The sequence below is a fragment of the Armigeres subalbatus genome, chromosome 2 (genome assembly GCF_024139115.2).
Source record: "Armigeres subalbatus isolate Guangzhou_Male chromosome 2, GZ_Asu_2, whole genome shotgun sequence".
Classification (NCBI taxonomy): Eukaryota; Metazoa; Arthropoda; class Insecta; order Diptera; family Culicidae; genus Armigeres; species Armigeres subalbatus.
This window is the reverse complement of record NC_085140.1, coordinates 270528468-270551382: the sequence shown is the minus strand read 5'-3', so window position 1 is coordinate 270551382 and position 22915 is coordinate 270528468. Positions and strand designations below refer to the sequence as shown.

Genomic DNA, 22915 nt, shown 5'->3' with positions numbered 1-22915 from the left:
AAAAGGCCCAGAAGCCTCTTTTAAGAGGCTCAGAGCCTCCTTTCAAGAGGCTCAGGCCTCCTTTCAAGAGGCTCAGAGCCTCCTTTCAAGAGGCTCAGGCCTCCTTTCAAGAGGCTCAGAAGCCTCCTTTCAAGAGGCTCAGAAGCCTCCTTTCAAGAGGCTCAGGCCTCCTTTCAAGAGGCTCAGAGCCTCTTTCCAAGAGGCCTGGAAGCCTCCTTCCAAGAGGCTCGGAAGCCTCCTTCCAAGAGGCTCGGAAGCCTCTCCCCAAGAGGCCCGGAAGCCTCCTTTCAAGAGGCCCGGAAGCCTTCTTTCAAGAGGCCCGGAAGCCTTCTTTCAAGAGGCCCGAGAGCTTCCTTCCAAGAGGCCCGGAAGCCTCCTTTCAAGAAACCCGGAAGCGTCCTTCCAAGAGGCCCGGAAGCCCCCTTCCAAGAGACCCACAAGCCCCCTTGCAAGAGGCCAGGAAGCCTCCTTTCAAGAGGGCCCGGAAGCCTCCTTTCAAGAGACCCTGAAGCCTCCTTTCAAGAGGCCCAGGCCTCCTTTCAAGAGGCCCAGGCCTCCTTTCAAGAGGCCCGGAAGCCTCCTTTCAAGAGGCCCGGAAGCCTCCTTTCAAGAGGCCCGGAGGCCTCCTTTCCGGAGGCGCGGACGCCTCCTTTCAAGAGGACCGGAAGCCTCCTTTCAAGAGGCCCGGAAGCCTCCTTTCAAGAGGCCCGGAAGCCTACTTTCAAGAGGCCCAGGCCTCCTTTCAAGAGGCCCAGGCCTCCTTTCAAAAGGCCCAGGCCTCCTTTCAAAAGGCCCGGGCGCCTCCTTTCAAGAGGCCCGGAAGCTTCCTTTCAAGAGGCCCAGGCCTCCTTTCAAGAGGCCCGGAAGCCTCCTTTCAAGAGGCCCGGAAGCCTCCTTTCAAGAGGCCCAGGCCTCCTTTCAAGAGGCCAGGCCTCCTTTCAAGAGGCCCAGAAGCCTCCTTTCAAGAGGCCCGAAGCCTCCTTTCAAGAGGCCCGGAAGCCTCCTTTCAAGAGGCCCGGAAGCCTCCTTTCAAGAGGCCCAAGCCTCCTTTCAAGAGGCCCAGAGCCTCCTTTCAAGAGGCCCGGAAGCCTCCTTTCAAGAGGCCCAGAAGCCTCCTTTCAAGAGGCCAGGCCTCCTTTCAAGAGGCCCGGAAGCCTCCTTTCAAGAGGCCCGGAAGCCTCCTTTCAAGAGGCCCGGAAGCCTCCTTTCAAGAGGCCCGGAAGCCTCCTTTCAAGAGGCTCGGAAGCCTCCTTTCAAGAGGCCCGGAAGCCTCCTTTCAAAAGGGCTCGCAACCCGGATAAAAAATACAATAGAGTTGCAATAAAATATCATAAAATCACAATACATTTTATTTATGAACATTAAATTCTATTGTTTTTATATCATACCAATTAAAGTGCCATATTGTTGTTTCAATAGACGTACAATAGGTTCAATTGCCAGTAAAAAGTTGACAATAGAATCACAATAAATTCAATTGTAATGGCAAAAATTTGTTCGAGAAAAAATCGATTTTTTTATTGTAAAGATACATAACAACCCCTATTTTCTATTGTAAAACTGCCATTTACAATAGCCGTTATGGTGGAAAACAATATTCTTCAATGTTATTCTATTGTGAGCCACAATAGAGTTTACCGTAATTACTATTAATTTCAGCGTAATGTTACAATAATTTCTATTGTAATTGTTTTGGAATTTTTTATTAGGGTCGAAGCCTCCTTTCAAAATGGCTCGGAAGCCTCCTTTCAAAATGGCTCGGAAGCCTCCTTTCAAAATGGCTCGGAAGCCTCCTTTCAAAAGGGCTCGGAACCCTGGCAGCACACATGTTCCTCATAAGTTACTCCAACTCATATATGACCCGATTCAGTCACAGTAAAGTTACTGCAACCACTTTTGTCTGACTTGTGCTGCTCGGGAAGCCTCCTTTCAAAAAGCTCGAAAGCCTCCTTTTAAGAAGCCCTGAAGCCTTTTTTCAAAAGGCTTGGAAACCTCCCTTCAAAAGGCTCGGAAGCCTCTCTTCAAGAGGCGCAGAAGCCTACTTTCAAGTGGTTCGGGGCTCAGAAGCCTCCAATAGTCAGGATTTCCCTCAAGAATTCCTTAAAAAATTCCATTTTTCATCTGTGCATTTTATATTTATAGTAAGAATTATATTAAGCCGATACAAATATTTAAAAAAAAATATGTCCCCTTTTGGATTATTTTTGCTTGAAAGTAATAAATTTAAGGGGCAACGATAAAATTTCCAGAAAATTTAAAAGGTTTTCAAAACTACCTCTTACAAATCCAAGGAGTTTTTAGATTTTTTTCATTTTCAAATTATATATTAGAGTAGAGTGGGGCAAGAGTGTGCGTGGGGTAAGAGTACTTTTTTGATTTTTTGAAGTTATAAAAAATGATAAACTATCAGCACTATACATGATTGACAGGTATTCTGACCACTTATTGTCATGTGTAATTGTAAGCGATTTGAATAAACAACTAGGGAGATATAAAGTTAGATTTTTTTTGTCATTTTGCTAAAAATTATCGTTTTCCGCAACTAGTATTCCATTGCCATATATACGTTCAATAATGTGAACATTATACTATTCTGATAACCTATTGTATTGAGTACTTTATGGTGCATGAACATCAATCCTATTGGTTTTCCAAGAGGTCAAGGCCATTAACTGAACACATTTTAGGGATGTGGGGTAAAAGCACGCATGAACTGGTGAACTGGTCAAACCCGCATCTCCGACCGAAATAAGACTACTTCCGAAGCGTAAAGATCCACAACAATGAAAAAAGGGACAGAAATCGAAAATTATCACAAGTTCTTTTTCTTAGGATAAGCTGAAGTCATTTGGTTTTAGAAGGGACTTAGCGAACGAAGCGCTGAAGCGAAATTATGAAATTGTATTAGGCATTGTTCTACATCTAAACGTAGTCTGAAAACACGATTTCATCTAGGGGGAATGACGGCTTTGGCAGGTTTTGTTCTATTATTGGCAGGGGGGTTTTTTATGACTGACTAGACTCAAATTTGGCCTAAACATTCTTTGCATATCAAAGAATATTGTGGCCAAATTTCATAAAATTTGGTCGACAAAAACCCCCCTGCCAAAGCCGTCTTTCCCCCTAAATGATTATTTAATTTTATGAAAAGCAACATCCATAAATTACGCAAGACTCAGCTGGGAGGGGTTTTGCGAGATATATAACGATCCATACATTTTTTAGAAGATACATACAAAAACTTTAAGATAGAAGGGAGTGGTGATGAAATGGCCAATTTTTGCGTTACGCAATTAGTGGACTTTCTTTAAGGAAAATTCTTTTGTTTTCGCCACGCGAAACCTGAAAAATTTTACCTCCGTATTTTTTGGTATATAAAAACACAATGTTTTTCCGTATAAAAGTTCATATTTCTAGGTTCCCCATTTCAGAGTTCCATAATATACTTTCAATGGACATCAATAAAATGTTATTTTCATTTGTATAAATATATACTCAAAACACATGATTGGAGAACTGCGTACTCTTACCGCACCCAGTGCGCACTCTTACCCCACCGGTGGGGTTAGAACACGTTTTTGCGCAATCGGCCAAAATTTCGCAGTTACCCACTCAGATTACCGCCTCCTTTGCCGACTGGCGGTTGTTGATGACGATGAACACAGTCTTGTGGTGTATCAATTATTATAACTTCCGTGAGTGCATCCATTTTTCCACAATCATAATAATGTGATATGCAGTTAGCTTGTGACTCCACGGTGACTCCTTCCAGTTTCACAGTAGCCGGGCACCCAGTGGAGAATGTTGAAAGATTCCAGTATATTGGTGGCCAAATGGCGTCAGACGGCGTTTCCAAGATCGACATAGGCGCACGGATCAAGAAAGCAAGGGCTGCCTTTGCGAGTTTAAGAAATATCTGGAAAAACAGGCAGATAAGTGAACGCACCAAAATACGAATTTTCAACTCTAACGTGAAATCTGTGCTGTTATACGCTAGCGAAACATGGTGTGTATCAGTGGAGAACACTCAACGGCTGCAGGTGTTCATTAACAGATGCCTGCGGTATATAATTCGGGCCTGGTGGCCTCACAACCAGATCTCAAACAACGAGCTCCATCGTCGTTGTCACCAGAGGCCGATAACAACAGAAATTCGGGATCGGAAGTGGGGCTGGGTCGGCCACACTCTACGTAGGGCCGGAAACGAAATCTGTAAGCAAGCATTAGACTGGAACCCAGCGGGACATCGCAGCAGAGGCAGACCCAGAGGCTCATGGCGGCGAAGCCTCAATAAAGAAATAAAAGAAGTCGACCGAAATCTAACCTGGCAACAGGTTAAAGCGATAGCGGGGCATCGCTCAGGATGGAGATCTTTCAAGTCGGCCCTATGCATCACCGGAGGTGTACAGGATCCATAAGCCAAGTAAGTTAACTTGTCATCCTCCATGGATTCCGACGACAAGCATGTCTTCATACGCGAAGACTATTAGTCTGGCTCTTGGATGGAGTTTAAGTTCATGAGGGGTTTCTGGGTGTTCTTGAAAGATATAAAATGTTGTCAAGTTTTGCTACTTATCAAATTTAAGAAAAAAGTGTACCAAAACAAGTTTTATTAATTATTCTAAGTGCATCATCATTTCATTAGCAGCAAGTGAAAACTTTTGATATGTTATTCTTTTACTAATTCATCTATATATGCGAGATTTTTCGCAAATGTTCTAACTTTTACAAAAAAGGTCGCTTCTACTCAAATGCAAATAGTTGCATTGAACTGGCTTGGTCTCCAGCTAGCCTACTATTGAGGGCCGCATTGCAATTTTGAACTGTTGAAGCGGGCCACAGTATACACGCGAATTTTTTTTTTTCGAAATGAATTTTAGTACAACATGATTTTTTATAACTGAAATAAAATTTTAACTAAATATTTTATTATCTGAGGGTTGACGACTGATGTTTTGCTATTCAGATTGATTGCTTTCGGCGATAGCAGTCTTAATAAGTAGCAAATACTTTGTTGTGTAGGAGCAAAAAGTTAGGAGTTTGTATTTTTGTTTGAAGAAGGTTAAATAAATTAACCAAAACGTCAGATGTAGGAGCAACGAAGTATTTGCTACTTATTAAGACTGCTATCGCCGAAAGAAATCAATCTAAATATTTTATTCCTGTGAATCTGTTTTAATATAACATCCTTGGAGGACTATGAGTTGAAACTACTGTTTCTGCTCTTTCAGACTCGATAAGAGAATATTCTTTTGCAACACCATCTTTTCGTTTCAGTCAACAGAAAATATTCTGAGCCATTTTTTCCAAATGATCATATGACCTTATGCATTTATTTTTAAGGATTATTTTCCACTATAAGTTGTCGCACAAATAACGACAGCATGTTTCAAAAGTGTTTTTGAAGCCAAATGAACATGCCAGCAGTATTGAATATAAATCGAATAATCTGCATTCCGAGCCTTGCCTTCATGCTTTCCTATTAATTAAGTTTTCTGAAAGCTTTTCTTCGACAATATTGGACTTTGAAAAAAAAAATGATTTCGTTCAATAGCTTCCGTAGCTTAAAGTACGTTGACATGACCGGTGATAGTCAGCGTGTTTGCTGGAGTTATTTATCCAGCAATTTTCCAGTTGAATTTCGCAGAACCCTAACTTATTTTTAAAAGTAAAAGCATTCTTCTTACGGAGCAGTATAATGCAAAATAATTCTTACATTAAGTTCAACATTAAGCTCGTTTAAATCAGCGAAAAAAAGCACACATTTGCTATTTGTGCTTGGCCTACATAATATTGATGAAGTATGTTATTAATTTCATTAACCATAATGATAACACGGTTCATGTTTTATAAACAAAAACATAATGGTGCAATTTTAATAGAATCCCCGAAAGCAACGAAAAAATTGGCAAAACGAAAAGCTTAACAATGTGGCCTAACAATGGGCCACATGAAGTGTACTCTTTAAAATCCTTCGCGGGCCGCACTTTGGGGATCACTGGGCTAGTCGATCAATAATTTATCACTTGCATCCTTTTGGTACATTCCGCAAAAAAGGCAGAGCTAATCTTTCTAAGTCTTATACTTCCAATACATCTTTGTCTTACCAACGAACCGGTTGAATTGCAGACTCTGTCAGTTAAAATGTATGCCCATGAAGAAGAGATGATCCAATACCGCATTCTTTCACTCACCCAGTTTGTTGCCGATGGTTGTCTTGTCGTATTGATGTTTATTGACAAACGGTTCTCCCTCTAAGCGCCCAAGTCAAGCATTTTCTGCACCTTCGATGTGGTGAACCTACATGCATATATCTAAAGGGTGCCGATATCGGAATAAATTATCATTCGGAAGATTTCTACGCGTACTTCTGCGAGGACGATGTTCATCGATGCGGATGGAGCTTCGCCTTGACGACGACGACGATGATCGTCGAAGCAGAATCCATAGGTGGTGGAACTAAAAACAACCGTTGAGGTTCCCATTTAACGATTACCAATGTCGATATGTTGAGCGTTTCGATGCGGTGTGGTGTGGTGACGGACGACGTTGCTAATCGATAGGAATCTATTTGTGGCCCTTCTTCTCGGCGGTACGGCTTGCCGGCCAGGTCTATCTTCAATCAGTACGTTCCCGTTATCAATGTCGAGTTGAGTTATTATCAGGCGGCACGTTTCGAGGTGCATTGGACGAGCTGCATATCCAAGCCGAGCGTTTTACCGCATCAACTGATAAAGCTAATTATTTACCCAAGCTGCTGGCTGTGAAGCAACCATTCGACGGCTGGCTGTCGTCCATTGGACAGTTAGTGGCTGAAATGTGACGCAGCCGTGATAAGAGTGTCTATAAATGTGGCAGCCCGTTAAATGGTAATCCATGAAAAAGAGAGCAAAAATGACGTATCACCGAGAGACGCCCCTATAGATATGACGCCAAACTGGTTGCGATTATCGATTATTACTACATCGCGGCGACCAGAGCCGACGAACCGGTGGTAATAAGTGGGCACTACGCGCTGCTTGATACGGCAAGGCGTTCCTCGTCGATTAACCGGAATGTATGGAAATAAGTTTATTAGAGTAGAATCGAAAAGTAGCGCCCGTTGTCGGTTCGTAATCGAGTTGAGTTCCTGAATGGTGGCTAACCCTTTGGCGCAGTGAATTAATAAACCATTCACGTTCAGCAAACCTTCGATCGAACTTAAAGGTGCACAAATGGCACGGTTGCATTGGAAATTTGTCAATGCTAAAAGGTACACTGCATTATTGTTTTATAAATTACGTAACGTCCAACTTATCATATTACATTACGATAAATTTCGCAATTGTAGTTCCTGTTGCATCGACTTCAATAACTTTTTATAAATGACGATTGATTTCATTTGTATTAAACGGAGTTGCTTTCACAATATGTTCTTGTTCTTATTATATTCTTGTTTTGCATACCTTAAAAAAAATCCTTGTTGTCCTCCAGAAAAACGTTAGGCTGAAGAGGTGTATTGAGAACGTCAGTTTGCCAAGCATAGTTTTGCTCTGCTGGTCGTACTGCGGTAAAATGCGAGACTCAGTTTTTAAGGTTAGAATCCACGTAGAATCAAAATTATCCCGTTTGTTGGAACACAAGTCGTCAGCCGATTGATTTTGATACGTCTTCAAGGTTTCATAGCACATTTCCTAAGAATATTAAGTACCCCGAACTGAAGCTCTCGTATACTACGATTTAAAAACATATTACGAGCTGTAATGGCTGAACTGATATCTGACATTCCTGTCTGTGATGCACATTATTCAGAAGCATAGCAGCGACTGATGAATCGAATTCAACGTAACTAGATTTATTAAAGTACAGCTCATTGGGTACGCTCCACCGCTGGGTTATCTCTGGAGAGTGCACTCACACGCTTAAAATCAATAACACAGAGATATGTTTGCATCACACAAAACGGACCTAATGCAGAACATCCCCCAGATGAGCGACAGTTACACAGCCACAAAAATAGCTCGTGTGGTTTTATTGAAGCTTGGATTTTAATATTTTCAACAGTATTTGGTTCCTCATGAAACAAGGAATCTGTACAAACGTTTACATGTTGAAAAGGACCATTATCACGACCGTACGAGGCATTTTTGTGCCTGTGTAACTGTCGCTCATCTAGGGGATGTTCTGCATTAGGTCCGTTTTGTGTGAAGCAAACACATCTCTGTGTTATTGATTTTAAGCGTGCACCAGAGATAACCCAGCGGTGGAGCGTGCCCAATGAGCTGTAAAGCTCTAAAGGCTCACTTTTTTCTAAAGCTCTAAAAGGACTTTACCACGAAGTTAAACCAGTCTGTTGACCTAAAGACAAAAACTTGAACACTTAGTAGCACGCTTTTGGGATTTCAAATAATGCACATTGTCTACACGTTGGTCGTCAGCTAGGAAGGAATGCGAGCAGCTCTTTGTTTACAACGTTTCTCGCATGCGAGATGGCCGCTATCAAGTACGCATCCCTATTAGGCAAAAGTTGCTTCTCATTATTGGATACAACAATCACATCCCAACACACGTCACCGTTGTCTTGCCCTTGAATGCAAGCTAGGCACAAATCCACTGCTGCAAACGCAATATGAAGCCTTTATCGAAGAATACCAAAGCACGGGCACGGTGTGTCTATAGGGAAATATTATTTTTCAAAAATCAGTATCTCTGAAACACTCACCACGTGAAAGTATATGCTCTCCTCTTTCATATAGTGGGTAAACTAAAATGTTCTATCGGGGGATCTAGAACAATTTTTATTTTTTTCACTATTTTTGGTGCAAACTCCATAGAAATCTCAAATGATAGCCGATTTAACCTCCCCAAAAATGTATGGAAAAATGACCCCCGATAGACCATTTAAAAAATGCACCTACGTGAAAAAGGAAAACCTATACTTTCGTGTAGTGAGTGTTTGAGAGATACTGATTTTTTGAAAATAAGCCTCTTCGGACAAACACACCGTGACGGGAACTATTACGTGATGTCACGGCAGTGGAGCTAGCAGCATAATACGACGATATTCTACATTTTTTCCTTCTACATCATGCCATTATATTTGTATTTGTATTTGAATTTGTTTTTCATTCATCGGACTGTGTTGTCTACATGAAATTCTTAAATCTAATGGTGGTCAAACAATAAAAACATTAAGACGGCCCAGCAACCGGCAGCGAAATCTGGATGTAGAGATGTTGAAATCAAATTCATCGGACACTTCGTTGAAGCGATGGATCATGGCGATAATGGAACTGTTTGTAGCATAGTTAGTAGCTTGTGGCTCCTCGTGTAGCAGCGCTCGCGCTCGAAGCGTCCGGACAGGTGCGTATAAACTGATCCTCGACAGCAACTCAGGAGCATCGTGTTCAGATGATAAAAGCTTGGCAATGAAAACACACTGAGCCACATTCCTCCGCTTGGCTAGATCCAACCCGAGTAGGTGACAGCGATCAGTATAAGCAGGCAAGTTCAACGTTCATTCCATGGAAGTTGGCACAAAGCATATCTGACGAATCTTCATTGAACAGCTTCGAACCGGTCACTCCATACAGCCTGGTAGGGATTCCAAACAACAGATGCAAAGTCTAGTATTGAGCGTACCAGAGAGCAGTACAGTGCTTTGAAAGACAACGGATCTTGGAACTCATTAGAGATTTTAAACATGAACCCAAGCTGGCGATTGGCTCTATCAATGTTATTTGAGAAGTGGCGGCTATAGGTAAGCTTTTCATCCAAAACAACTCCTAGGTCTTGAACATGATCAACCCGTTGAAGTTGAGAACCAGCAATACTGTAGTCAAACTGGATGAAATTAGTCGTTCGTCGGAAACTTATGACACAGATTTCGAGAAGGCTCTGTAGCTCATAGCAGTCAGTAAGGTCTCGGACAACTACATACAACAGCAGCATACCTCCACGTTGCAGTATAAGGATTACATCGTTTATGAAAAGCGAGAATAGCAATGGTCCAAGGGTGCTACCTTTTGGAACTCCAGAAAGGTTCGAGAAACAGTCGGACGAATTGTTTCCAATACTGACCGACATTTGACGTCCAACCAGATATGATCTGAGCCAGGTGCATAAAGCAAAAGAACAGCCCATTTTTTCTAGTTTTGCAAGCAGCAAGTCATGACTAACTTTATCGAAGGCAGATTTTAGATCGGTGTAAACGGCATCTATTTGGAATTTTTTACACATGTTCTCCATGCAAAACGAAGTAAAACTGGTAAGATTCGTTTCCACAGAGCGGCCGGGAAAGAAACCATGCTTATATGCCCTGATAGCACGACCATGAAGCTTCGCATAGTCTTTGTCGCATCCTGCAAGAGTTCTGGCTTATTGTTGAACGACATTCTAATGTCCGATCCGACTATTCAGAACACGCTAAACGACATCTTTCTTCACCTCCTCTCAGATGCAATGACGTATGTAAACTAAAACAACTCTGCTTCCACCTTCTCAGATTTTTTGAGAAACTTGGAAGCAACTTCGAAAGATATTCTCGAATCATCAAGCAATGCTTAACGAAATTCTGGAAAAGTGCCGAGAGACGAAATTGCTCATTGAGTTCTATTCCGATGCTCATAGGAAAGGCCCTTAAGAATTTCCTCGGGAAATTGTTTAGAATCTTCACTTCGGGATTTCCAATGAGTTTTTTCGGCACTTCCAACTTATATTCTTCCACATAAAATTCTTCGGAATATTCACGAGAAGTTCTCCGGAATTTCCACCAGAAATTCTCCAGAGTTTTCACGGAAAATTCTTCGCAATTTCGATGAAAAATTCTACAGAAATTCTGAGCATGATTGACCGCTCACGGTTACTATTCCGGTATTGCCAGGTCAGCAGCACCCAGAGAACCAACAAATGATATTTGGGATTAACATTATCCTCAATGTGTAAAAACTGGTGACCCAAGATTGAGCAATACTTGACCCGTGATATTTTGTTTGCTCTGTACTGTTCGTAAAGTAAATCAATTAATGCGCGTTTTTATTTGCATTTCATATAATCCCCTCCCATAGATCGCATCACTCACCAAAGTGAATCCAGATAAAATATCCTTTCCAGTAACACAATACCACATCCTAAGACAATCGTGGAGATCGTATCGTATCGTATTCTCGGTCTCTAGGAGCAACGAGAGTCGAACTAAAAATCCTACCTTTTCTATATGACCGTAAGGAGATGGCCGGCGCTGTTATTGACTTAAAATACGTGAGCTTCTGAAACTTGTACATTGAGAATGGGTAGAAAATCCCATGTTCCATTCACATGGTTCTCTCAAGTAGGAGTAGCAACTACGAATTGTACAGTCATAATGCTCATGTTCATACTCAAAATAGCATTTTCTGTCAAACGACCATTTCGCGTAAGCAGCAATTTTGGTCAAATGACATATTTGGCAATTGATCAGTGCAGCCAGTGTCGTGATTCGGCCAGTTGGGTTTTGGTCAAGTGATTTGACCAACTAAATGTCATATTCGGCCAAATAGCTTTCGGCCCTGTGGGCTTCGACCAAACGGACGTTTGACGGGAAACTATTTGTTCGAATAACATGGCCAAACAACACATTAAGACTGAAGTCATCTAGCCGAATTCCATTTGACCGAAATGAGCATTTTGCCTAAACGATTATTTGGTCGAAAATGGTTTAGCCGAAAATGTCGTTTAGCTGAACAGGTTATTTGACCGAATAAAGCGTGGGTCCCAGCCAATAGCAGCAACATTAAGCAAAACTTCAACGTAGGTTTCGAACAAATGTTCTTAGAACCAGCATATTATGTAACAAAAAAGTTTATTACTAAAACTGGTGCATGTTGCGGTTCCGCGTTACAAGTGGCGCTACTGAAAATTTATTCTAAATGGTGGCGTATTAAGGAAAAAATATCCATTGGTCGTCCGACTGTGCATCATGAACAAATATTTTAACCCAAGGTTCGAACAAGCGTTTTATTATTGTTAGTAACGCTTTGTGGAAAAAAATGCACATTGGAAATAAAATCCTCGCAAATCAATACAGTCAGTTCGGATTTTATGAGAAAATTTCACGAGTTGACGACGGCCTTCCGACGCTATCAAAATTGCTGAACTCCATGCGGTTATCGCTTGCACATTTTAAAAATAGCCCCCAAATCAGCCTCTTCCCTCGCAAAATAAATCGTGATAAAGGTAGGATCCTCACATAATGATGAATGTTTCTATCAATAACAGCAACCAAACAATAGCTCAGTTGGCATAGTAGCTTGGTCGCTGTTAGTGATTGAAAAGGTTCATGGTTCAAAGTAAATTCGCTCTTTTCAGAACGACAATTCAATAAAATATAAAAAAGAAGGTGTTGATCCGAGGTGATATTCCTCCCATAAATTACGTTCCTGATATTCACATGAAGTTTCTGTGTACCTAGGATGGTTCATAGCATGCAAAACTGGATCCACAAAAAGTAGTCAGTTTTATATTGATTGTTAGTCCTACGTCCTACACTTTCGGCCGTATGTTCATTTCGGATAATTAACATTTTCGGCCAAATGGGCCTTTCTGCCAAACGGTATTTTAACCCGAATTATCTATTCAGCCAAAACAAATTTTTGGTCTATTACGACATTTTGGCCTTATGTTTATTTCGTCTAAATTACATATTTGGCCAAATAACTTTTTGCCATGTGGATTTTGGCCTAATGGTTTGTTCAGTTTGATGACATGTTCTGCTTAACAACTTTTTGCCTTGTGAGCTTCGGCCAAATAAAGTAATGTTGAATCCTTCAATCCTTCCGTGGTGTGACACTGCGCACTGGACACCTTTAAGGGGCCGTACACATATTACGTAGGCACTTACGGGGGGAACGCCCCTCCCCCATCCGGACCCCCCGTCCGTCATTTTCTTACCCACCATATAAGTAAAAAATCTTTTGTGTGAAAAAAAAATCCTACATGGGGAGAGGGGGGTGGAAAAACCCAGAAAAAATGCTTACGTAATGTGTCACATTATGTGTGTACGACCAATCCAGCTGTTGAGGACATTGGCGTGAATAAAGGGGGGGGCTGGCCCCCTCCAGACCTACTTGTGCCCCCCCCCCCCCCCCATTTTTTATTTCATTTACATATTTCCTACATATTTCTTAATTTTGATTATGAATTCTATAAACATATTTTTTGTTGCGTTATCACAACTAGGGAAAGTGCACCGGTTTTGGCCAACTTAGTGCCTAATTTGGCCAACCCTGAAAAATACATATTTTTCCAAAATAATCGATCAGTTAAAAGCAGCTTTTAAGCGTGAGGGATATATCTCTTGTTGGAACTAATAAAACCCTTGCGAATTGCTTTATTTTTGGAGTTATTCGCAAAATTGGCCAAATTAGGAACATGGCCAAAACCGGTACAGTTCCCCTATGACCATTTGTTCAGCAAAGCATCGAAATATTTAAGTTGGACCCCCGGGTACATTTCAGATATAAATATTTATGTTTTATTACACTACCATCCGCTTCAAAAAAGACTGAAGCAACTACATCAAAATGGGCACATCCGGTCACAAATCCGGTCAATGAAATTTCGAACGACCATTCTTTCGAAAATCTTCGAATTAATCGCAAGGTATGCCGCAAAACAGTTGATCAAATTCCTATGAAGCTTTTTGCTCTCGCTATAAAATTATAGCACAGAAAGATATAAAATTATAAAACTTAAGAATCTTTGTTACAATGACAGAAAAATCAACAGCTCATTCCATTGAAAGTATTAGGACAAAACTTAGGCAACCTTCGCACTCACAACAGAGATTGCATTAAAGAAATATTTTTTATAATCCTCAAAAGATCTTGTTCCATTTAATTTTTTGGCGATTTCATAAGGATCATCGGAAAACTCTTTTGTGCCTGCTTTAGTTAGAATTTGTTTTTAGGATAAATAGATTTAGATAATAGATTTAGAAACCAGTTCGTATCAGAAAACATTTCTTTTGCAGTACAATTCAGATCGATTTGGTTGCTTCTCAAGTCTCTTTGATTTTTGCGGAGAAATCTCTCACCTATTCAGAAAACCATAATAAAGCCTCTTCCTAACGTCAGTAACTACAAAAACCCTATGTTATTCTGGAATTTGATTTATGACTCATAATTTTATGACTCATGGAATTTATGACTCATAAAAACACTTTAGGATTCCAAATTTGTGTTCATCGGTACTTAACTATTTCAGCACATAGCATACATTTTGGAATTGCATGAATACTTATATTGATTATGACAAAATTTCGTGGAATTTATTCCACATCTAAAGAGTTTCAAAAATTTCAAGTTTCAAAAAAATCGAGATCTTTATGCATTAAGTAATCATGGAAATGCTTGAAAACTTTCAGAAATATACTCATATCGAATTTCATTTATAGTTCTTAGTTAGTTCTAAGACGAATTAGCGATAAACTTAGTCAAACAATTTCTATTGCAATCCATGCGCACAGTGCTTTAAATCGCCTTTGAAAATTACATCCCACCAGCTGGTGCCATGCCCCCCCCCCCTAGGCCGAGACTCTAGTTACGCCTATGGTTGTGGAGGCTGAAATTCTGATACAAACTCTTTGGAAGCTGACTACGACTGGCATCACATGCTGTCTGAATATTTCACCAATGACTGGGAAGACTACACGCACGTTTGGGAGATCTAAGCTGCTTCTAGTTTCATTGCTCCTATCCGTCTGTATTACGTCAATATTACGGAAAATATTCACCAGTGAACTGATTCAATGATTGTACTTAGGTGGTTGTATGCGAGACCGTCCACATGGTAAGCCTTTGAGGACAACTGGGTCGCCGGGGCGTAAAAAAGACCATCTTCGTTATGGTGGAATGAATCAACATGGGTCGGAACATGCGATGCGAGAAGAAATTGGGAAACAAGGAATACCTTAGCACTCCCGAAAGCGTATTCGAAAGATGTCGGCCCCTCGATTCTCGTTGTTCACGATTTTCTGCGGATCAGCACATTGTGTAGACGGTTTTTAAACAATTGTCGAAGTGTGGCAAATATTCGTTGGCCTTTGTCCGGTATCTGTTGTAGAACTCAATACAACAATCTGTGGAGTATCCCGATTAGTACAAGTGGAGCACTTCGGTTTGGGGATCAGCTTTTCAAGACGGTCTAATTCGTGATAGTGGCCGGCTCGACCACGAAAGCATACCAAAGAAATAAATCATTCCATCACCTTACTGATCACCACCTCGATTCATTATCAACAGCTACACTGTGGTCCGCAGTAGTTGCCGACCATTATACGCCGCATTGAGCGGCCGGGACCTTACTCGAGAAGTTGTACACAAGTGCGGCAGCTGCGTGAAGGCACTTCTTCGAAATATCGTACAACTGAAGGAGTTACTTACTGTCAGCCGTTTGCGTCACTCAGTCTTACACCTTTAAAAGGCATCACCTCTCCAGCTCCTCATGACAGCAGCATTCATAGTGTATACGGTGAAGTTGCCGTCCGAGACATTCACAAAGCACTCCATTTTCGAGCTGTATATTCTACCAGTTGAGATTGATTTAGCAAGACACACCATTTTCTAGTTTATTATTGTACGCAGCACTTTTCGCTCGAAAACCCCGAAGGCTCTCCGGTCCGCCTCTTTTAACGTCCATGCTTCATGTCCATAAAGGGCCAGTGGTAGAATCAGAGTTTTGTATAGAGAGTTCAGAATGGTGATCCCTCTGTAATTGGCACACTCTAGTCTGTGCCCTTTCTTATAGATTGGGCATATGAGGCTATCCAACCAGCCAGCAGGCAGTTCTTCATCCTCCCATATTTTCTGGATAATATGGTGGATTGATTGATGCAGCTGCTCACTTCCGTGTTTGAGAAGCTCGACCAGGATCTCGTCCTTCCCAGCAGCTTTACTGTTTTTCAGCTCGTTTAGAGCCTTCTCAACCTAGTCCAGCGTTGGTGGTTCCACAGCCTGACCGTCGCCGTCTATGTCCATCCTGCTCCTTAATACACCTTCATTTTCACCGTTCAACAAATCTTCGAAGTGCTCCTTCCACCTGGCTGCCACCATAGTCTTGCCTGTCAGCAAATTCCCCTCTCGGTCATTGCACATGGCGGGCACTGGCGCAGTCTTATGCCGCGCGCCATTAACAGTTGCGTAAAACCTCCGCATATCGTTTCTATCCATGTTCTCCTGCGCTTCAGCTATCACACTCTCTTCGTGTTGCCTTTTTCTTCTGCGGTGGATTCGTTTCTCTTCTGCCCTTGCTACACTGTACCGCTCTCTGTTGGAACGGATACGAGCCACTAGCATTTGACTCCTAGCAGCATTTTTCTCGTCCGTCACTCGCTGGCACTCCTCATCAAACCAACCATTTCGTTGGCGTCGTTGTGCAGTGCCTAGCACTTCCTGCGTTGTTGTAGTCACAGCTTCGTGGATATTTTCCCACAATCTGCTGACGTCGCCAGATCCGGTGCCATCTCCTATCCGCTCGTCCAGCTGCTGGTGGTACTGTTCAGCAACTCCTCCAACGGACAAGCGCTCGTTCTGTTGTTTTGTCCGAATTTTTGCAACTAAAGCTATGTCCATTTAGAATCCGGAATGATAAAATCATCTGTATCTCGGTAACGGATTGACGTACAAAGAAGGTTAATACATCAAAACAAAGGTAATTTACTGTACTTTAAGAAAACAATTATGATACAAATCATTTCTTTCTGTTTCTAGTGAAAATTTGCACCTTCTTCTTTATTCCGCTTATCAAAAGTTGCACACCTCCAAAGTCAATTTCATTGGCACATTTGTTCCACATTTTGGTCATCTGAGTCGCGTCCCGAGCTGTTTTTCCACTTTTTACATTTTTCCTAAACTTCCGCTTCATTATTGCCCAAAATGTCTCGATGGGCCGGAGCTGTGGGCAGTTGCGTGGATTTATGTTCTTATCGATGAAATCTTCTTTATTATCCCGGTACCACTGGATGACTTCCCGGCAGTAGTGGCAACTCGCCAAATCTAGCCAAAACTTCACGGGACCTTTATGGGCTTTATGGAAGGTCGACCGCGGATTTTTGAGATATTCCTCCTTGTACAGCTTCGAGTCCATCGTCTTATTCGTCACAAACATTTTGGTCTTTTCCCCACAGTTGCATATCCCTTGCCATAATCATCCGTTTTTTTTTTTGCAAGTTTGTCCAAAAATCAAACTTAAACTTCGCAAGAACTACTCCTCGTGCCGTCACAATGTAGAATTTTTGGCTAGGAAGCTGTCCGAAATCCATTTTGACGTAGGTTCCATCGTCGATGAGCAGGATTATCAACGTGGGTGTGCAGACTTTTTTCTCTCCTTTCGGCTTCCATCTGGAATAATTTTTGACACGCTGCACGAAACTTCGTGAAATTTATACCATAGCAAGTGGGCGCCTAGGTAGACAAACCGCTGTAAAAGAATTCTTGCAGCGGTCACTTTCCGTGCCGCTGCAATACAATAAATGATTCCGGATTCTAAATGGACATGGCTTTACAATGTAGTGATCTGAGTCGGTGTTCGAACCTCTGAAGGACCTTACATCTATTACATCCGAGAAATGTCGTCCGTCGATCAGCACGTGGTCTACCTGTGAGCAAGTGTCTCCACTCGGATGTTGCCAGGTGTGTTTGCGGATATTCTTACGTGCGAAGCTGCCTCGGAGAGAACAAAGCAGAGAAAGGCACTGCTGCTGTACCGTCGACCAATAACAGCTGAATTGATGGATGCAGCAGTGCCTTTCTCTGCTTTGTTCTCTCCGAGGCAGCCAAGTTGGTTGCGACGAGACGGACGCAATGAGAAAACAGAACTGTGCAATAAAAATCCTATTCGACTAAATGCTGATGTCATATTAGAAATCTGGAGACAGTACTCGTCGATAGCAAATCCTTCCGCACGCGATGGCATACGAGCAAGTCAAACCACCTTCCTTTTGCCAGTGGAGATATATCAGCTTCCACACTGATATTCTTCCCTCCCCCTTCATACGGGAGCTTGGCAGAAGGAAGGTCGTGTGATATGTGCCATCACAAATATTGCCCTCCGCTCGCTTTCAAATCGACTTCTATAAAAAACATTCTTCATGCCTGCCGTATCCTAACGGAACTATCAATTCTATACTTTCGCCTCTAATGCTATCATGAACATGTACGTCCAAGTTTGGAAGATGATATTAGCATTTCCATATCATTGTAAATCGTTTAATTTCACGTAGAAGTAACACACACGAAATTATTAATTTAAGGTACTACTGATTTGCCATCCCTCTAGCAGCAGCAAAGGTTACAAGTCGCAGACCATTATCGTTGGTAGCGGAATGAAGGCTTTCCGTACCAATGACAGAGTGAAAGAATCTTTTTCGTCTGATCTGCGCATTTGCATCCCCGATGACAATCTTTACATCGTGTGTAGGGCACTCTCCGTAGGCCTTATCAAGGCTCTCACAGAACTCATCCTTCACGTCATCAGGGTTATCGTTCGTTGGGACATAGATGCAGATCAGGCTATAGTTGAATAATTCGCCCTTTATTCTCAACACGCAAATGCGGTCGCTTATCGGCTTCCACCGAAAAACACGCTTCATCTGCTTCCCGATCACCATGAAGCCAACTCCTCGTTCTACTCTGTCACCGCCGCTATAGTAGATGTGGTACTTGAATGGTATGGGATCCACCGCCCGGAGATCACGTTCTCACGTTCTGGGCCACCGTATTTCCTGGATTGCTGCCACGCTCACGCCGACCTTTTGCAGCTCACGAGCCAGGAAACCAACACGTGCGAACTGGACGGATTTAGTGAAAATCGTACCACTCGTGTCGATCCCTAACCTTCGCACTGCCCCTCCAAAATGATGTTGAATAGCAGACACGAAAGACCATCACCTGCGCGTTTCGAAGGGACTCGAGAATGCCCCTGAAACTCGAACTGCGCACATCATCACCTGATCCATCGTCGCCCTGATCAACCGTATCAGTTTATCCGGAAATCCGTGTTCGTGCATTAGCTGCGATAGCTGGTCTCGATCGATTGTATCATATGCGGCTTTGAAGTCGATTAATAGATTATGTGTGATACGTTGTATTCGCGGCATTTCTGTAATATCTGGCGTACTGCGAACACTTGGTCTGTGGCCTGGTACTGCTCCACGAACTCTCTTGCAATTGGTGTTGGTCGACGGCATAATATTTGGGAGAGTACCTTATGGGCGGCGTTCAGCAATGTGATTGCGCGGTAGTTGCTACTATCCAACTTATCGACATTTTTGTAAAAAGGGCGACACCTTCCATCCACTCCTGTGGCAGTATTTAATCCTCCCAATCCTTGGTAATTACCCAGTGCAGCGCTCTATCCAGTGTCTCACCACCGCAACGTGTTTAAATAACTCTCATGGTACAATTCCAGATTATCTCGGCCAAATCGTCTGTCGTCGTCACTTGCATGAAGTCAACGAAGCATCATCTTCGTCGAGTCATCGTACGCGCAAACTTGCCCCGTGACGCTTTTTGTATCGTCGCCTAGGTTGAAACTTAACTGAATCCTTAATTGACACGACCGGCGCCGGGATGGCTTAATTTTGGGTCAACTGTTTTTACACATTGAAGGTGACATTAGTCCCAAATATCATCTGTTGGTTTTTGTAATTACAGCTGGCCTGGCAATAACGGAGTAGCAATCGTGGGCGGTCAATCATGCTCATGCTCGGTCGAAAAAAGGGCCTTAATCTATCTCGTTTTGCCCGTAATATTGTCGTCTAGGCGAAGTCGTGGTTATCCCCGAGTGTCTGTCCAGTCCAATAGCTTCCAGTCGATCTGAACATTCGGCAGCCTCAACTACAAAAGTCACCATGTACGCGGCCTATCACGAAGTTTATGGACTTTTCCGGATACTGCTTGGAAAATTTTTGTTTATAAGCTTAGTTGCGATCGAAGTTCATTAGCATACAGTATTTTTTTTTTTGCTTCACACTATCTCTGCTTTGAACTAAGCTTTCGCCAGTTTCTACCGACTGACGAGTTTTACGAAGGCTACGGATCTAGAATTAGACATTTTATTGCTTCTGTTGGTAAACTTATCTATCGATACCGAACAGAAACCGGATTTATGGTCAATCAATCAGTTCCGCTCAGAAAGCAGTAGCAGTCTAGCAGCAGCAACTGAGCTGCAGTTTGCCACGTTTTATGACGCTGTTTATTTATTGATTGGCGCTTGTTTTTGTTTCTGTTTTGGGCTGCATGTTAATCAATTTGGCCGAGCTAGAAGTGAACGTGAGTACGTACGGTACACGAGGTTGACCAGACCATCCATTGGAACTGTGTTGTTTCATGAATCGATAAAATGCAAGTTGTCACAAATATTATTGGGATGATATGAGTTATTTAGCATACTATTTGATTTTCAATTTTTAAACAAAGACGGAGAATTACCAAATCGAGAATAGTGAGTTTGTGTTTCAATATCTTCTTCCAGAAACGGAATTGACCGTAAAAGGCTCATGATATAGTGTGGCTAACTAAAAACGCAATATGATCTTGTAAACCTATCCGAGAAAATGTAAAAACGTACATAGTCAATCTTTCAACCTTAAACGTTAACTCATTAAAGTTATTTCATCTATATCAGAAATAATCAACGTAATCCAGTACAAATTGTCCGCATTTGACTATCATCCACTGTAGAATTATAAACATTTAATGCATTCTATTAATAGATCCAATCGCAGTTCGTCTACGCTGTTTAATATATTATGAATGCCCACTTTTATCGACGCTGTTGCTCCTGTTGTCATTGATACCAATCTTTCCACACCACGTTCTAAAAATACATCACGTTTTTTTCCTTTTCCTTTATTCGCAGACAGCTAAAAGCAGACGAATCGTTTGCCACCGTCGTCCAAGCCAAAGTGTTGTCGCATCGCATCGTAGCCGCCTTTATCAGTACCCCATCATCAACGGTTATATTCGCAGTCTGCGCAGTGCCACAAGTAAACACACCGCTATTTGATCAAGAAGCGATCCCGAACCAATTTGGTGGACCAAGTTGCCTAATATTACTTCAGTGAAAGTGAAAAATTAGTGTGAAAAAATTCAAGAAACCCGTGATAAAACCAGAAATTATTGAACGAAGAACAGTGTTTCTGAAGATCATTTCGACGGAAAGTTTGCATCGACGTAAAATCAACAGCGATTCCAAAGCCAGTGACAGTGTGTTTACAAATCGAGGTGCCATAAAACCAACGAGTCAAGACGAAATTTACTTCAACTTTTGTGTTACGCGAAGATTTCGAGAATCGAGAAGTTTTGTGTAGTTGAACATCAGAGAATACAACGAAAATTCAACGTAAGTGATCAAACAGCTGTAAGATCAGCCGTCAAGTGTCATTGGCCACCATTTGCCTTGCGTTGTATAAACGACGGTAGCGCCCACCGCTCCACCGTCAGCCGCTGCCGCAACATCTTGCCCAACCATAATAAAAACACAGAATCGAGTACGCAACCGAACCCAACAAGTGTATAGAAACAACGGAAGGAAGCAAACGCGGCAAACTTGTTTCGCTTGATCAAGTGCCAATTTCGTAGTCAACTCTAGCAGCGGTGAGTCGCGGCAAAGGGGCGGCTGCCGTGTCGTGACAGACGAGTGCAGTTCATTCATTATTCTTCGACCGAGCTTCAGTATAGTTCAGGTCGCGGTCGGTTCCGATCCACGATGCGACGCGATGCATTTAGCCAGAGGCAAACGTGCGCGTGACGCTACAACAAGTGGTTGCGACACAAGCTCAACACATGCATGTTTCATGGGGTGATGGTGATTGTAAGTTCGAGCGACTCGTTTCAACTGATCATGTGTTTGTAAAGTAGAACTGGGAAATGATCCGCGGCAGCATGGTGGTGAGCTAACCAACACTGGGGCGGCTGATCTTGACATGGTGGTGTGGGGTGGTGGGCTAGTTTGCGTAAGCTCTGGCGCATCATCCATCAGCTGTTGATTGTTTTGTAAATAAAGATGTTTAAATAGCTAGTGCTGCCAAATAAGAATAGGGTTCAGTATTGCTACCGCATATTCATTATACGTGTTGATAAATGATCAACTTATTAATTGACAGAATAAATTTCCATTATGCTCCATTACCATTTCTAAGCGATTTCTAGATGGGACTCTACCCAAGTCACTTACTTATTTTCTTACGGTTTTGAAGGAAATTAGCCAGAAAAGTATTTTTGTAAGAATGTCTTACAAAACAAAACAAAAATCCACAGACAGCTTCCCTATACAGTAGCCGTTCGATAACTGCAAAATGTTTACTTTTTAGTTAACCTTGCCGTTCAATAATTGCAACCAGAGCATAAAATTGAAACGTTCCGTTCCGTTTAGTTTAAGCTAACGGCTTAAGCGCCACCTTTAGAGAAAGGACCGTTATCTCTGTAGAAATATCCCGGCATGAGACTGCCTCCTCAGGGCAGGCCAACAGTATTTATTGCAGAACTAATATTCCACTTCGACCCAAACGTTTAACCGAACCCAATGTTTTGTTAAAGCACACCGCGTTGAAAATTGATACGCTCCAAAACCAAATGGCAGTAAAACAATCCGAATAAAAGATTCAAGCAACTTCGATTTAAAAACATCAACGACCGAAATCGGGTAGAGCTTTTCCAAACTCGAAGTAATTTATTTATTCTATAATTTATTAAGTCGGTCTCTAAGCGATAGTCGTTGAATTTAAAAAGTTTTACAAAATTCTATTTCGATTCACAGTTTCGATTCTAATTTATTAGCCTAGGCAACCCTAGCGGCTATGTGACGTCACGTCTAATTAGCGAAGCTTTTAATTAGTACAGAGTAACCTAAATTGATTCACTCGCCCTACATATACATCAAACCTGCATCCGTCTAGGCG

At 42.1% G+C, this 22915-nt stretch overlaps 1 protein-coding gene across 3 annotated transcripts in view; it reads left to right on the top strand.

Annotated features, from left to right (window-relative positions):
* Positions 1-22915, top strand: part of LOC134212215 (cGMP-dependent protein kinase, isozyme 2 forms cD4/T1/T3A/T3B-like) — a 617973-nt gene that overhangs the window by 27284 nt on the left and 567774 nt on the right. For all 3 annotated transcript variants that reach the window (XM_062689875.1, XM_062689877.1, XM_062689874.1), the window contains exon 3: positions 20875-21357. The gene's annotated coding sequence lies outside the window, so the exon portion shown is untranslated. The remainder of the gene's footprint in view (positions 1-20874; positions 21358-22915) is intronic.